The sequence below is a fragment of the Typopeltis vanoorti genome, chromosome 5 (genome assembly GCF_054136105.1).
Source record: "Typopeltis vanoorti isolate ZY-2024b chromosome 5, IOZ_Tvanoo_1.0, whole genome shotgun sequence".
Lineage (NCBI taxonomy): Eukaryota > Metazoa > Arthropoda > Arachnida > Uropygi > Thelyphonidae > Typopeltis > Typopeltis vanoorti.
Window position 1 is genome coordinate 160,754,808 of NC_143553.1, and position 14,354 is coordinate 160,769,161.

The 14,354-nt window shown below is 35.6% G+C and overlaps 1 long non-coding RNA gene across 2 annotated transcripts in view; it reads left to right on the forward strand.

Annotated features, from left to right (window-relative positions):
* Positions 1-14,354, forward strand: part of LOC150107002 (uncharacterized) — a 69,096-nt gene that overhangs the window by 16,649 nt on the left and 38,093 nt on the right. For both annotated transcript variants that reach the window (XR_016548339.1, XR_016548340.1), the window contains exon 2: positions 5,908-6,007. This is a non-coding gene — a long non-coding RNA (uncharacterized LOC150107002). The remainder of the gene's footprint in view (positions 1-5,907; positions 6,008-14,354) is intronic.

Consider the following 14,354-nt stretch of genomic DNA (forward strand, 5'->3'; position numbering starts at 1 on the left):
AAATTACAAGATCAAGGTCTACAGTAATACATAATTGGTCAAAATTGAAACTAATGAATAGTTTGTATAAAAGTTAAGTTAAGCAATACAGTATTTACATATAAACAAATTTACGAATCAGCTAAGGAAAAACATGTGCAGAATACGACCTGCCATTGTACTTAGGTTTTATAAACTATAAAGCAGTCGTTGATTCAGTTGAAAAACAAGTAATGAAGAAACAGTTAATAAAAATATATGGAAAATCCACTACTGGTATCCTTATATAGGAACACAGCATTCCATTTAAAATAAATAGTCCGCTAAGGAGATACTATTTCTTCCAGATTACTAAATGTATTATTTGAATAGCCACCCCCCCCTCCCGAATGATCTAGATTGGACTGGTAAATGGATTAATATCACTAGTTAAAAACTAAATCTTTTACGATATGTTGATAACATCGGAGAATAGCAAAAACAAAACAGAACTAGAAAAAATGATAAATGAATGAACTAAGCAGAGTATCAAATCAAATAGGACTGTGTATAAATTATAGGGAAAAAAGACAAATATTGAAAGAAACCAGATAATAATATAAGAACAAATAACTATATAGTAAAATAAAGTACCTGAGTATGTAGCAACTACAAAAATATGTACACCTTGGGGGTGGGGGAGAATTCGACCGAGTTGAGTAGCTTTTTTGGGAAACTGAAAAAAAAAATGCTGTGTATTAAATATTATCTGAAACTAGAGCCAGACTTTTCAAGCGATGTGTCATCCCGGTTATCACAATGATTCAGAGACAGGGTAAATAACAAGACAGATGCTTGACAGAATGAGAAAAGCAGCGTAAAATAGACAGGGAGAGAGAGAGAGAGAGAGAGAGAGAGAGAGAGAGAGAGAGAGAGAGAGAGAGAGAGAGAGAGAGAGAGAGAGAGAGAGAGAGAGAGAGAGAGAGAGTCATGTTAAACATCCGACTACAAAACAAAATAAAAAACTAAAGATATACGAAAAGATACAAAAGGATGTTGAATAGAGGGGAAAAAATTTAAAATAAGATGGAAATTAGTAGGATTACTGCGAGGATGAAAAGTCGTCGATGAACAAAGCGGTACTCATGTAGAATGCCTGGGAAACCAGAGGGAAGATATAAGTGCTTTTAACTAAAGGCGGAGGATGTGCATATGCCACGATCGTTTAGAGACGTAAGTTAGCTCAAAAAGAGAGATCTAATTTTGCACAGAGATCGAGTATAGTCAAAGGTGAGGTGGAGGTGACGTGTAATATTTTTGTGTGAAAGAGGACTGTTTTTAGTAATTAGGTGGTTATCTTTAATAATTTTGCTGCTTAGTGTATTTAGGCCGTTAGTCCCACTACAGAAAGGTCCGTACCTTTATAAAAATAAGTTTATCATTGGTCGAATTTACGCGCATGCGTATATTGATTGCATGCAAGTTTACCGGATGAAAAACTGGGATTCCCATATGAAAAATGTTCCTCTCGTGCTACAATGGGAATCGAACCAAGGTTTTTTCAAACAAAGCATTTCCAGCTACGGACTATAATTTGAAATAACTACAGCAAAGTGATAATAGTTATGGTTAGCAATTGCAAGAATTCCGAAAAGATTATGCCTTTTAAAACCACCTTTCAAAGAAGCCATTATTAACAACAAAAAAAAAAAAGCTACTGCCATTCTCTTAGAATTGAATTAGGAGTACGTGACATCTTGATGACTCTATTAATGTGATATTTCTAGACGGGCTGACACCCTTTCAGTTGCACAAGCATAAATACTGTTACATTCGATTTTCTTTTTTTCGGTAGCGTACACAGTTTATCCTTAAAAAAATACTTCAATTTATTTTCAGACTTCAATGAATTTCCAGAGAGAGAACATTAAATCCTTAAAGTGACCTGGTAAGCGTTCTCGGTAAAATTACATCGAGAACTATTGAAGTAAACACTTGTAACAATAAAGCGAAAAGTAGGAGACAAATTCAAGGGGTCATTATGAAGGTGCGGCACCAAGAATTAGAACTGTCCTACATAAAGCTTATGCCATCCATGCGTGAAATATGAAAGTCAAAGGAGATATCGCAAACTAACCGCATTTAAGTTTTTGGTGTCGTTAAACACTGAGTGCCTTTTAGACCTAAGATGGCATTTAATATTTTTTTTTTTGTATTTTAACTAAATATATGCAAAATTTAAAAGTATATTATATTAACCTAACCTAACCATTATATCAAATTATTTTTTAAAATATATACTATTAAAAATAAAAGCTAGATATTCGTCATGGTTTACAGTTGCCTGTGAACCATTGCGTCATTGTGAAGTAACTGACATCGCGTGGAATTCTAATTGTTCGCTACCTCCATTTTGCCTCTTCGACTAGAAACTCTCCCGCCCTCTATAATTCCTTGTTGTTCCACTTCAAGCAGTGGAAAAAACACTTATCGGGAGAAAAAAAAAACTGTGCTATTGTTTACAAAAATTCTTTTGCTTTATTTCCTAGTAAACAACATGCCCATAGTTAATTTAATTTTGTGTGTGCGTGCGTGTGTATGTGTGTAAACAATGATTGAAGTATAACAGGATGCAGAACAGCTTATTTCAAGGAAAGCTTTAAACTAGTCACGTCCATCATTTTTGGGCGTGGGCACTTTATTCAACTGAAAATTTATTGGGAAGGATTGTGTACTGATGTGAAAATATAAAAAAATCAAAAAAAAAATCAAAAAAAAAAAAACAGCATATTCTTGAATTCATGAATTTTTTTTCCTTAAAACATAAAAAAATTCCATTTTATTTTCTTAGTGTTGTTGTTGTTGTGTCACAAAAATAAAGATAGAGGAGATGTTTCAGACATATTTACGACAGTTGTTTTAAACTGAAATTCTAATAGCGATATACCAACTCGCAAAAAAAAAAAGATTTTTTTTTTTTCGATTTGTTTTGAGAAATAAACAACAAAATCTTCGTCGTGAAAACTAATGAGCAGCTCACTGTCATCTATGTTGGTTATTTATTATTTATTTATGTTTTATTAAATACATGTCACATCCGCGAAAGATTGTAAAAAAAAAATTTTTTTTAAATGTTGGGTCCACATACGAGAGATTGGCTGGTCAACCTATAGTACTTTAGTTATATTGGTAGTGGATTGGGAAAGGAGAAACTTGTTTACAATCGATTTAAAAGCCTGTATATTGTATTCCTTGGGAATATAGTACATAAGTATTAGTACCTCGGTTTGAAAGGAACTATCCAAGCGATAGATAATTCGTAATCGTTCTCTGGAGACCAAACATGGAACTTTTTAAGCTACTTCACCCCTCCAATAATGGTAGTTTACATCTACAGGGATTACAGCTGTATACGAACTTATTATCTATTGTCCATAGTATTTTAAGTGTGATTAACTTTATGTGTCTTAAGCTATTTTTGATAAGATATATACATGAAAATCAACTACCATCTAAAGTCATTCACAAACATACGTCACAGTAGAATTCAAACTATAGATTGTTTGTTAGTTGAAGAGTGGTATCATCCACGTTAACTAGTCGGTATCCCAAAAAATATGAAGCTGCTCTAGTACTTATTTTTTTTTCCCTTATTTCAAGCACTGGTTATGAGTAACTTGTTTTTAGCTTATCAAAATTATGTACATAGCTTTGCACCATCCTCATTACTTATCGAAAAAAAATTATGCTTTTACGACACTAATTTAATTACAGCAGATGAAATATATTCAACATATATAAACGATTCAAAGTAGAGCATGTTACCTTTTAATGAACTCTGTAATACGGTTAATTTTCACTCGCGAAACATCCGCGACACGACTATATACAACGACCTCTGTAAGTGTTAAGCAACTTGTTTGCATCCGACCAAATACCTCATCTCATGCTTGAACCATTACAACGGAAGCAAAGTACATGTCCTTGCTTTGTCTCGTTTGTCACTTTTATTATTAATAGGACGTAATAGTCCAGTTTCATTCAAAAACATTCAAACATTTATATTCAGGTAACAGGAAAAGGATGAGACGCTACATTGACTCGAACATCCATCCGGTCACACAATGCAGTTTTGTTTACAGATTCGCCCCTCTTTTATAAATTGAAATACGATTCATGTACGAATTTTTTTACAATAGATAAATGGAGGATGCGTTATTTCTTTTGGGAAACTTTTTTCAACAATAATCCAGTTATATATTTTTTAGATAACTGCATTTACTTGTTGTTTTTTGTTGTCCTTATCGAAGTATTTCACTTACGACTTGATATGGTGAGCCTTGATATACTCCTGCAAAAGTCACATGTATTGAACTTCACAGGAATATTGTGATTTTTTTCCCAGTCGTGATGATGTCACATACTCTTCTTTCCTTTAGTATCACATTGAGTTTCAGAAAAAGAAGAAACTAGAAAAAATTTTTTTCTTTCGAAACTAGTTTTGGAAAGAAAAAAAATTTTCCAGATCTAAAGAGAGTGTGATAATCACAATCAGAATGAGCGGGAGCATTGTTGTGATGAGGAAATCAATTTCTGGTGAATTCCACTTCTAGACTACCACATTTCGTTGCTTTTCTTTTCATGAATAAGTTTCTTGATACATCCTGTTTTCATTTGTTGCTAGTCGATGAATGAATTTAATATTTAGTGTCACCAACGGATTTCACACCACCACTGAACTCAAAAAATTTATTATTTCTTCTTTATAAAATGAGTTTTAACTTTACGAAAACCTCTATGAAGCTTTTCCCCTTTCGAAGCAGACTTATGCATACACGCTTTGAATTCTGCCATTGTTGAGGAAGCGGAAATTGCAAAGGATTCATCCACACAATCACGATTTATAAGATATTACTTCTCAATACCATAAGCTACAACTTTGAATAAGCAGCCAATAATTCAGAAATTCTAATTTACTTACACCTATTGAAGGATTTATTGCATGAAATAAAATGCACTTTATTCAATGAAATGTTTTTGAAACTGTATTCGATTCATTTTATTATTTCCATTAAGTATTCAGTGACGATATTACTTTGTGCAGAATGACGTAATATCCTCAATAACTCCAAATGTCACTTTCTGGGTTCCAGCCTAAGGTTGGTTCAGTACCTTGGAGTAAAAGGATGCTATTTCTGAAATGTGATAAAAAAGAACAAGAGATCATTATTTTTATTAGATATGTGAAGAGCCAAAGGCTTCAATTCGGCGACATATAACTTGTTTAAGTTAAGGAATATTACATCCCATATAGTTTCTTAGCCGAATAAGAAACTCAAAGAGTTTCATGCCGAATATAGTAGAAACTATATATATATATATAAAGTTCGGCGATTCCAAGCGTAAGCAAATACCTGGATACTGATCCCAAAGGGTAGTGCAAGCTGGGGAAACTCGTGGTAGAGGTGGAGCGAGCTCCGATCACTATTCTTGATATTTGCCCATAATGTGAACTTAGCTCCTAGGAACTGTATTTTTGTTCACATTATGAGAGAAGGTCACTACCCATTATTTTTATATATTTATTCATTATTTTTATCTATTTAGTTTCGAAATTTACAAGCATAAGTAAAACATTTGGAAAGTGGATCTTCTGTGCTTTTTGCAGTAAACAGATGTATTGAGTTTATCTTTTTTCACATGAATTACATGAAAAGCACATTTTGAAAATTTTTAACGAGGATCTTGGAACTCTTGTTAAGAATTTCTGTATCACACTTTCAGCAAGAATTAAATGTTGAAATTTTCTTAACAGAATTTACAAAAAAATCTCTGAAAATTAAGTTTAACTGTTTATAATTTTAAGATATGCAATTTTAAGCTTATTATATAAAATTATATGAATATTTTATTTAGTTATTTATATCTTTTATTTATTTTTTTTTTGAGGCGGAGGAATGTAATATGTTCACGCCAGGATAACCTAGATGTGAAAGTTAATCCAAGAAGGAGGAACTGATCTCGACTGGAAATCTGAACATTAGCAAAAGTAAGGAATAAAGTAGGATCTTTCTTGTAGGTAATAAGATAGGTTTATGTTTTGATACCATTGAAATTCTTTAGATTATTTTCACCACACTTTAGAATGATGAGGGGATCAGTGTTAAGACTGATTATGAAAGCTCATGAAGCTTGAATTATTTGAGTACTTCAAGTTTCTCAAATGAAGAACAAGCGAATAAAGAATATTCTCATGAGTAAAAAACTATGGGTAAGTAGTAGGGTGGTCACTTGACCAGATCAAGATCAAGATAATATAAGGAATCGTGTCGTGATTGGTTGTTCATTTGATGACGTCATGTGATTGGAATATCCCTGGGGGCATTTGTGTCAGTGACGTCAGGTCTTGTATTTTGGTTCGTATGGAATTGTGGGTGATGGTTGGAGATAAGGACTCGTGATTTGATTGGTTGATAAGATGATGAGTTTATTGTGTATGTGACGTCATGTGTTTGGAATGTTTGGAATTTTTCTGGGGAACATATGTGTCAGTGACGTTACCTTGTTTGTTTGGTTCGCCTATGGGTAATGGTTAGGGACAAGCATTCGTGTCGTGATTGGTGAGACACTATGAATCAAATAGGGGTAGGGTGAATGGGGGGAAGCGACGTCCGTGTCCTGGATGTGTGTTGTTATCAGATGAAGATAAGGGATGTTATTTGTTAGTTTAAATAAGTGATGTGATTGTTTTGAATGAAAAAAAAAGATATATTAGTGGATAAGGATTCGTGTTGTGATTGGTGGGACACTTTAAACCAAATAGGGGTAGGATGAATGGGGGGAGCGACGTCAGTGTCGTCGATGTGTGTTATCAGATGAAGATTAGTGACGTAATTTGTTAGTTGTAAATACGTGACGTTATTATTTTGAATGGAAAAGGAAGATATATTAGCAGATAAGGATTCGTGGTATGATTGGTGGGACATTTTAAACCAAACAGGGGTAGGGTGAATAGGGGAACCGCATCAGTGTTGTGGATGTGTGTTGTTATCAGATGTAAATAAGTAAATGGTTTGCGTATGACACTGTGGGTGATGGTAGAGGTAAGATAGAGTATGGAATGTTTGGAATTTCGCTGGCCCCCCCCCTTCTGTCAGGGACATCACGTGGTGTGTTTGGTTCGCGTATAGAATTGTGGGTGCTTTTTGGAGATAAGGAATCGTAACGCTATGTGTTTGGAAATTTCTGAGGCACATATGTCTCTCTGTGATATCACAAATGTGTTGTGGTTTGCCTATGGAATTGTGGGCACTGTTTTTGAGATAAGATATCTTGGAATTTCCCAGGGTGACACACATCCATCATTGTTGTCAAGTTTTGTCTTTGGATGTCTATAGATTGCAGTACTAATTTTCCATCTGAATAATTAATTATATGCTGGTGTCCCCTCAAACACACACTTTTTTTTCATAACTCATCTATATTTTATTCTATATTCATATTCAAATTCAAATTCATATTTCAGTCATATCTCAGCCGGATATTTTGATTTGTCTAAAATTTAAGATCTTAAAGTTCAATAAATAAATAAATAAATAAACAAATCGTGTGTGAATTCACTGTGATTTCAAAAGTGATCTTCTTTAAATATGCATAACACATCAATGACACCATTTGTTCATTTAAGTTTACACATTTATTTCATCGATATTATTTACAATGTAATATGCAAAAATAGGAATTTACAGATATCACCACTGTCTGTGGCGTTTTTCTTGTCGTAACATTTCTCTGATGAGACATATGCGATTGGCTGATACTGATACTGATACTGCTTCCCATACTAATAAATAAATTTAACAGGTCATAAACAAAAATACCAGTAGAATTAATACAATCGGTTGACGTTTTAGCGATGGTTGTTGATTTTCACTTGCAAAGAAAAAAATCTTATTGTTAGTGATGGAAAAGTTAACAGATTACAATAATCCTAATATAGTAGTTAGTTTTGGAAGTAACAAAGCTTTACGGAAGCATACAAATTTGCCGCATGAAACCGTGAAAAGTTGGTTAGCAACACAGCCTACTTATGTGAGACATAAACCCATTAGAAGAAAGTTTAAATGCAATCAAATCAAAGTCGTGACACTTTTACACACTTTTCACTGTGATTTGGCAGATATGTCATCCTGTGCAAAAGAGAATGGGGACAAAGTTTCCTTCTTGTGTGCATTGATTGTTTTTCCCGATTTGCGTGGGTTCGAACACTGAAGAAGAAATCAGCAGACGATGTTGTTAATGCTTTCGAGTCTATTTTTAAAGAGGAAGTGCCATGTTAAATAAACACAGATCAAGGAAAAGAGTTTTGCAACAAGAAAGTTCGTGCATTATTTAAGAACCATAATATCCATTTCTACACGACCAGGAGCGAAATGAAAGCACCCATTGCAGAAAGATTTTTCAGAACATTGAAAACAAAGATCTACAAATGGATGACGTATACTAAAAGTAAAAGTTATACAAAAGTTTTGCCGACCCTTGTACATACTTATAACCTCACACCACACCGTACTATCGGTATGGCTCCTTCGCAAGTTAACCTTCACAACGAGGATCGTGTTTGGAAATATTTGTACGAAACCCAAGAAGAGACTACCAAACCAAAATTTCACGTAGGTAATAGCGTGACTTTAAGTGATGATACCCACAAATTTAGAAAAGGGTTTTAGGGTAACTGGACATGAGAATTTTTCACTATTGCTCAGGTTATTAATAGAAACCCTGTAGTATATAGAGTTCGCAGTCGGGACGGAGAGATAGTGGAGGAAACATTCTATGAACCTCAATTGCAAAACGCTGATATACCCTGAACTAATCGAACAAGTACTTAAACAGTGCAAACAGAAAGGAAAGCTTCAGTATTTTGTTAAGTGGCTCGGTTATCCCTCATCGTATAATTCTTGGGTTCGTTCGTAGCGAAGATGTTTTACTTAATCCTTCCCAGTAACGCCAGTATGAAAATGTTTCCTACTAACACGCAAACGAAATTTCAAGTGGAATTACCACACGAGATCAGAGTTAAAGGTAAATAAGAAGTTGTACTGGCCGAAATTCATCTTCTGGGAGAATTTAATAACATTGATTTCGGTTACGATGAGTTTCATATGATACGTGGAGTTGGAGGAGGAGTCAACACTATCGACAACAACATCATCACAGGAAATAAAGTTTTCGAAAAGTCTAAAGAAGGATTTTACAAAGTATACAAGATTCCCCATGGCAATTACAATTCACCCTCTGAACTTCTTCAAGCAGTGTTTGATGTGAGTTCTGTGATTACTGGTAAAAAGAACCCAAACAACACCATTTCTCTGACAGTCCCAAAAGATTACAACCTGTTGTTTCCAAAGGAGGCCCGGGGATTGGGGCTTCTACTGGATTTTAATCAGATTGGTGTTAAACTGAAAGTTACAATCACTAGGAAATATCCAGTTGATATAAAGAGGGGTGTAGCCGCATATTTTGTTTATTCTGATTTAATCCAAGAACAGATAGTTGGTGATACATGTGCACCATTGTTACGAGTTGTTCAGTGCAGCACCAAGTGTTCCTTCGTTTTTGCGCACCCTGATTATTATCCGTTACGAAAACAAACATTTCAGTCAATTAGCATTGAAATTCGTTCTGACAGCGGCGAGTTGTTCCACTTTCCAGGCGGCAAGACAATAGTTAAATTACACTTCCGACAAGTGAAGGATGACTGATTATCTCAGATATTACACACTGCAGGGAGGTGGGGGCTCAAGTATTTACGGTCCGTACCCATCCTGTATTAGGTAGCATTTTCAGAAGTGCCTTCTCCTTTCTAAATCCACTTTTAAAACCTGCAGCTCAATTCGTCGGTCGTCAAGCCTTAAAAGCCGGTCAGCATATGATAGGAGATGTATTGGAAAGGGTACCTGTACGTCTAGCCTTTATGAACAGAGCATCAGAAGCTGGGAAAACCATTGCTGAAAAAGCTCAGAGCCGATTACTTCAGAGAGGGCAAGGAAGTAAGAAGAAAAAAACGGATACTAAAAAGCGCAAGCGAGATGACATCTTTTGCTGAGCATATGATATCAGAGTTAGATCTTTTTTCCCACACTCGTGTCAACTTGTGTGTGGAAAGAAGTTCTTATGTCACCTACCAACCAATATCCAGTACTGACAGTGGAGGTCCTGTGGAATTTTTCATAACAGGTACATCTGAAGAATACTTGGATTTGGGAAAATCATACCTACGCGTTCGTGTGAGCATCACTGACAATGATGGTAAATCTATCGAAGATTCTTCAGTTGGTGTTGTGAACAATTTTTTCCATTCCCTGTTCAATCAAATTGACTTTTTTCTTCAAGATAAACTAGTGAATGTGGCACCAGACATGTATCCTTATAGGGCTTATATTGAAAACCTACTAAATTATGACAGAGATGCTAAAATCAGTCAACTGACTATTTGTTAAAGATGATGTGGCTAATATTAGTGATATGTTTACCAAAAGTGAATGAGAGATGAGTAGACGACAAGCTCCAATTAACCAATCGAGAAGTGTTGAGATGCTTGGGCGAATACATCATACATCAAGAACGGTACTTGATCAGCACGCTACTTGGTTCGCAGTTCTCCTGAATTTTGTTTACTGAGTGCAAATGCTGATGCTAAGGCTAAAGTGAAAATTGAAGAGGCTACACGTTTTGTCCACAAAGTCAAAATAAAACTTTGCAGACAAAAAGTGTAGCCTCTTCAATTTGCACTTTAGCCTCATTCACCCTACACCTGTTTGGTTTAAAGTGTCCCACCAATCACGCCACGAATCCTTATCCGCTAATATATTTTTTTTTTTTCATTCAAAACAATAACGTCACTTATTTAAACTAACAAATGACATCACTTATCTTCATCTGATAACAACACACATCCAGGACACGGACGTCGCTTCCCCCATTCACCCTACCCCTATTTGGTTCATAGTGTCTCACCAATCACGACACGAATCCTTATCTCTAACCACCACCCACAATCCTGTAGGCGAACGAAACAAACAAGGTAATGTCACTGACATTCGTTCCCCAGAAAAATTTCAAACATTCCAAACACATGACGTCACATACACAATAAACTTATCATCATATCAACCAACAAGTCACCACTCCTTATCACCCACAATTCCATACGCGAACCATAATAGAAGACCTGACGTCACTGACACATATACCCCCAGGGAAATTCCAAACATTCCAATCACATGACGTCATCAAATGAACAACCAATCACTTCACGATTCCTTATCTTATCTTGATCTTGATCTGGTCACTAGTGACCACCCTACTACTTGGATACAACTTGAAATTATAGAAAGAAGGACATTGATGTATAGGTGGAAGCTGGTGGACATGAATACATATTTATGGCAAATTCCAGCATCTGAGGAGAGGAAGCTGTGACCAGTCACACAGTTAACAACCTATGAGAGGGATGGCAATTCAATCACGATGGGATGGAGGAAGACGATAAAATGGTTGGACTTTGACGCTAGATGCAATCAAATGGCTTGGAGATATGAATAGCAACTACATAAGTTACTCCATATCTTTCTATGGCTTGTATCTCTAACAGTGGGTAAGGTTAGCAAAGAGATCTGTTTGTAGAGTTAAAAGTGGTGGAATCTATATTGGTGATCACTAATTAAATGGGTCTCCAGGTAGTGCATAAGCCAGTTGTTGATTACTTCCATCACTTTCGAGATTATCTACATGATGGACAGTGGGAAGATAGTTGGACAGCAAAATTGGAAGGATACCATCTGGACCAAAAAGGTTATTGGTAGTAAAACTACGGAGGCTCTTTCTGAGTGCAATTTTGGGAAAGATTATAGGAAACGTACTTTGTCTTGGTCGTCTGCAGAAGAATTAAAGGAAAACATTGACTCCACTGGATTTGCCTTATTTTCGGGCGAGTCACCATGGCATCATCAGGATGTCAGAAAAGTAGAAACAAGTAATGGCAGAAGCTATGCCCAATAGCCTTACAATTGCTTTCTGCTCAACTTACATTCCCGCCCTCCATAAGGCTCGATTTTAAGTTGAACAGAAGCCAAGGTTGTGGGGATGGTATTGCATCTTGCTTTTGCGTTGTATGTATTTTTGTTTCGTTTTGCATTGTATTTGGTTATTGTGTTGTGTTGTATTGTACTAGCATTTTGCTTTGCATTATAATTGTATTTTGTTTCTGTAAATAAATTATATAGCTAATGATTTGAAGTTTGATACCATGATTTGGCTAGATCATACTTCTTATCATCAAGTGTAAGACAGCTACAGTGCTTATTAGAGGCTTGAAGTGACTTTATAAATAGTGTTTTTCTATAGAATTCTAGAGTCAATTAACCTTACCTTTATCCAAAGTACTATAGCTCTATAGTTTTACAAAATTTCACCCCTTTTTTTTGTTGGAGTGGGGAGGGGTGTGCAGGATTGCATAAAAATAGCAAAGCCATGAGCTTGTGTACCTTCTATGTTAACTGTGCTTGTATGAAACGTGATTGTTGTAGCGTGTTAAATTTGAGATGATATTCGTCGATATGGTATTGATTTTTGTTGATTGTGCCATGAGTAAAACTTCTCAATGTGTGAACAAAGCTGCCGCAACGCTCTCCAGTGATGCGCTTGTACGGCTAAAAGCATTACACGCGTCAATTATGTTTCCTCTTTACAAACCCATTTGTGCGACGATTGGTTTACGACAAAAACGTGGTATAAACAAACGGATTAGACGACTCAGAGTTCCAATTTTAACGCAATGATTTAGGTTAATGTGAAGGATGATTGAAATGACATATAAGAAATAGGTCATGGCAGACTATATTATAAATTTTAGCTGAAATATCTTGGAATCATTTAAATGTTAAATTGCGACTTTATTTTTCAAATTTTAGAGTACACTGTCGAGGCCATGAAAAACATAATTTAAATAGCATTTCATATACAATAGATACAAAGCCCTATATAAAATATATATAGTACGACAACTTATTATTATTATTATTATTATTATTATTATTATTATTATTAGACACCTTCAGGGAGTCCAAAGACTCATCGAGGGAGAGTGTACCAATAGCATCGAACAATTGATTCCGTTCCAACTACTAACCGCGCTCAAACTTGCTTAACTTTTTGCGTGAGCCATTAGTAGTAGAGGCTCTACCAATCGACCAACCCTTTGCTCATTTGCATAAGTACATTGTGTGTGTGTGTGTGTGTGTGTGTGTGTGTGTGTGTGTGTGTGTGTGTGTGTGTGTGTGTGTGTGTGTGTGTGTGTGTGTGTGTGTGTGTGTGTGTGTGTGTGTGTGTGCCCAAGTGTTGTCTAGCATAATAGCAATTCCAAGAGAGAATCTTCATTGCTTCTATGATAATTTCCAGCCTTCTGACTCGAAGATTTGCACTGAAATCAATTCTCGTTGGTTTAGAAACATTTACTTCCGGTTTCATACTAAATTCTTGTCCACTATCTTAAGCATTGGTTCTCCAGAAGGTATGCGAAGGTAGTACAAGAAATAAATCGGGCATACCGCAACTAGCTTTCTTCCAATTCTCTATCTCCCTTTTCTATTTAAACCAAAGTCCGAATTGGCCACAGGTAAGCCATGAACACATCCAAAACCGATTTAAACAGCTTAGTAAGAAACTTGCATTTGGTCTAAATAGTGCGTGCACCATGGTTCTGTTGCATCGTTACCTACATAAAAAGCAAATTTCTGGGCTTCTTACTTTTCCTCCAATTCTCGCAGTATGAAAAACGTTTCCCTTGTCATTTAAAACACTCAAACTTCAACGTTCCATTGACTTTTTGCTAGAAAGAAATCTGAAGAATCTTATCTAAATTGGATGTCATAAAGCCTCCTAGTCCTGATGAAATTTCTCTGACTGGTCTAACATTCAGTTTCTTTTCCACGAAGAAAATCATCCACACTCAACTTCTTCACTTCATTAAAGATCTCCATAAATAAACTGTATTCAGTGCGCTACTGTCGATCAGTAGGAGACCTGCTTACTTACTCTCTTGATATCTCCGAAAGGTTGGATCGAGTTTGGTACAAAGGAATTTTAAGTAAGCATCATCTTATCTTTTGGCCCATCTTTTGACTTCTGCAACCAGATGTGCTAGTTTTCTGACTTGACAGTAAAGACGTTGGAGAACGACAAGAAGGCATTTGAAATCGGTACAAGCAATGAAAGAGATACAAAATTAGTAACGTTTTGCAAACAAACAAATCTAATAATTAGTAATACCTTCAGTCGAGTTCATAAAAGAAGATGTACATGGGAAATGCTAGGAAATTTAAGATGCCAATTTG